At 36.6% G+C, this 3,616-nt stretch overlaps 1 long non-coding RNA gene across 1 annotated transcript in view; it reads left to right on the plus strand.

The window, feature by feature from the left end:
• The window catches only part of LOC121932170, a 4,360-nt gene extending 990 nt beyond the window's left edge, over positions 1 to 3,370 (plus strand). The window contains exons 2-3 of the long non-coding RNA XR_006104281.1: positions 441 to 698; positions 1,630 to 3,370. This is a non-coding gene — a long non-coding RNA (uncharacterized LOC121932170). The remainder of the gene's footprint in view (positions 1 to 440; positions 699 to 1,629) is intronic.
• The last annotated feature ends 246 nt before the right edge of the window (positions 3,371 to 3,616 follow it).

Genomic DNA, 3,616 nt, shown 5'->3' on the forward strand with positions numbered 1-3,616 from the left:
TCATATTCTCTTGGAACATCTAGGTTCTCAAGCACAACTCTATGCTCAATTTTGGGCAGAATTGCTCTGTAAGACCTAGAGAGAACATATTAGTCAAAACCACCAATAATCAAATCCACAAAAGTCAAAGCTGCAAATGTGGAGAGCCAACTGTACTTCAATTTTTATGCTTGCTTTTTCTGTCATTCCCCCAGACTCCTGTAGGATTCACATTCATTTAATCCTTTGGTTTCTATTTAGCCAAGCCATTCTCTTTTTCAATTAGATACTGCTTAATGTGTTTACATATCACTGTCTGTACATCAATTTTTAACTTTATCTTATAAATCATTAGTTTCTCACAAGTAAATTACCAATCTAAACATATTCTAGCAACCCAGTGCTCTTGGTAAGGAAATAGCAAAAATTACACCTTCTTACCGGGTAATTTCTTTGTTTAGTGCTTCCAAGTGGTTCAGATCAAAGAAGTGACGTTAGAATGGAATTGGAAAGCAGGAACAGGCAAGATTCTAGTAGAAGTTATTTTGAGAACCTCCCTTCTTTTTTGATGAGCAAGAACTACCTCCTTGGTTTTTTCTATGTATGTATGTTCTTGGCTGTGGACCGAAGGATCTGCTGACATTAGCCATCTAAGCTGCCAAGGAAATCCAGTACCACCCTCGTTTCAGAAAGATCTGAGAGATGAAACTTATGGTTGTGTAAGTAGCTACAATATTTAACTAGACACAGATATGGTATTTTCCCCTTATTGTGGGGTTCTTGAAATTCTTTTGTTCAGTAAATTCATATCCATTTTGAGAAGATTTAATTCTCCCAATAGGTTCACCACCTTGGGTAGCTTCCATAAAATCCAGAGTAATTTACATAAAACTGATCATGGATTTGCTGTCTCTAAGAAATAGAGGAACAGGACACTGGATTTCATTCCTAGTGGTCTTGAAATAGTATTTGGGAGATACTATAAGAAGAGGTTGTCAGGGATGATGGGAGTTGTAGCTCTTCACCTCTGGCTCAAACTCACCACCTTGTTACACACCTCGCTGACCAGTTTTGGCCAGTGGTTAAAGCTTTGCTCAAAAGCAGCAGAGTTACAGAGAATAGGCTGAAGACCCTGACAAGCAAGCATGCTCACTCTTCTTCCCACAGAAGTCTTCACACCCTTCTTCAGGATCCAGCGGCTCTTGTATCTTCACCCAAGACACCAGACAACTCAGTAGTCTTATATAAAATCTACTTTATTCTAACTATATACAGCTCCAAAACTATCCAGTACAACTCCTCACTACTACCCACAAAACATTGGGATTCATAGCCATTATTATAGTCATTGCAAGATACCAACCCACTCTTTCAGTTGCCAACCCAGTGGGCGTGTACAACCATTTTCATTGGTTCTCTTGTTTCATCCCACAATTAATGATTTCATCATCTCAGCCTTGACCACTTAAACAATTCTCAGGTGTGTTCAATTATCCACTTTGCATTTCTGTCCTTGGCATTTAGGACTTGTTAATTACATTACCTTTTTCACCTGTGTGGCTCCTAATTGCTTCTGCTGAGTCATCCTGACTCTCACATACATGTTTTATTGCATTCACTGTATGTCCCATGTTGCTTTTTCCTTAACAGAGGTGATGTCAGGAACTAAACTAAAGGCAGAAAGAATCTGTACCTCAAGTAAAAGTGAAATTTATCTCCCAGGAACCAAGGAGGAGTTGGTGATAATTTTTGGCTTCTGTCTCCTGTGATCACACTGCAACATTAGGATTCAGTTTAAGGACTTATTTTTACATATTTTTATTTAAACTTTTATGTTTTTCTTCAACCCAAATTTTATTTTTAATGCCTGTGATGCTTTCTATATTATTTCAGATATTTCATATCCTTATTGTTATCTCTGTGGGTGTCTCTGAACTCATGATTAGCAACCCTCATGGGTGCTTCTGATGTCATTTAGCAACCATGTGACATCTTCCCCCAAAACCCAGTGGAATACCACTTATGTGAATTGCGTAAGTGATATACTATTCAGAAAGCCAGATGTCACTTCCTCCATTGGTAAAAAGGCACTCATATGAGCAGAATACTTTAAGATATACTGAGACTGAAATCCATCAGTTAAAACAAGAAAATGTCTTGATGTGAATGGACTAATACAAGTAAATGCCTTGTGGATTGCAGCCAAGATCTGATTCAGGTTATGCATCACTATGATTGCCCCAAGCACTATATATTTCTGGATGGAAACATTCTGAGTGGACTTCTGAATATTTTGCTTTTGAAATGCAGAACGCACTTACAGAATATGAATTGATTCTCTTAAAAGTTTTATTTAATATCTTAAGCATTTATATATGCCTAGGAATTTATAAATCCATTGTTCATCCTGAACGTTCAAGATAGGATACAAGCCCCAAATACACAAATAAAAATATAGGTCAGAACATGATTTGATAAGACCAATTTTGGTATCTAATACACCTCTTAAACCATTTACCCCTGTGCCCCCCCTTTAAATTTACTCTCAACATAGTATATGAATAAAATTTTTATTTGTTTAATGTGCACATTTTCATCTATAATTTCATGTATACTCACATGTTAACATTTTATAAGTAACATCATACAAATTAGAAGTGTTATTTAAATAAACTCAATATTTAACCCGTGTGTACATTTAACACATACTGTTTGACAGAGAGCCACACTCATATAAGCCAGTGCTCACAGTCATGATCTTTTATTTTTCTTCCACTTTCATATGTTTTCATTTACCTTCATTTACTCTCTCACACACAGCCACACAAAAACATTATTATCTTGTGTATATGCTAGTATACACCAGTGCATATGTGAGTAGGTTAAAAATGAAATGAAAAGTGTGACTAAGTGTGTGTGTTTGTGAAAACTGACTTGAAAGTGATTCAAACCCAGTTCAAAGAAAGCACCTGTGTTTGGCTTTTTCTATATCCTGAATTTTCTTAATCCATTATTAGGCATCCATGCTGCCCATTTGCTTGGCCAAACCACTCTCTCGCTTGCCAGTCTCGGTTTGCCTCAGAAGCAAGTGAGTTTCTTTTATTTCCAGACCTGTAGCAAGCAAAGGAATTATTCCATCCAGGTGCAGTATTTCCATTGGTCTGGCCTTGTCTGTTCCAACGTAACACCTTTGAATTGTGAGTGTGCATGGTTGTATGTTTTTTAATATTATTATAGCGAGTGTTACATATATTACCATTCTTATATGCTTACATACATTGATGTTTACGATCCAGCTTTATAGAGTTTTTTCTTTGATGAGAAAGAAAAAGAAATGAAAAAAGTGAAAAAGAATTGTACATTGGTTGTATGTTTTGAATGATTTTTTATTTTCCCTTTTGCAATAAACAAATTAGAAGCCTGCCTCTGGAATTCCTTGTGTCTCTGGATGTGATAAACACAGGGACTGGATCCCATGGCTAAGTACCCCAGCCACTATCGCTGAGCTAATTCATAATTTCCAAACATACATTGGTACTTGAGTATCCTTTTTGGATAAATGTACAATCCAGGGTTACAGGTTATGTGGACCTGATCCTCGGTATAGTTTGGAAGCACTTCAAGCTCATGAAAACTA

This window comes from Sceloporus undulatus, chromosome 5 (genome assembly GCF_019175285.1).
Source record: "Sceloporus undulatus isolate JIND9_A2432 ecotype Alabama chromosome 5, SceUnd_v1.1, whole genome shotgun sequence".
Lineage (NCBI taxonomy): Eukaryota > Metazoa > Chordata > Lepidosauria > Squamata > Phrynosomatidae > Sceloporus > Sceloporus undulatus.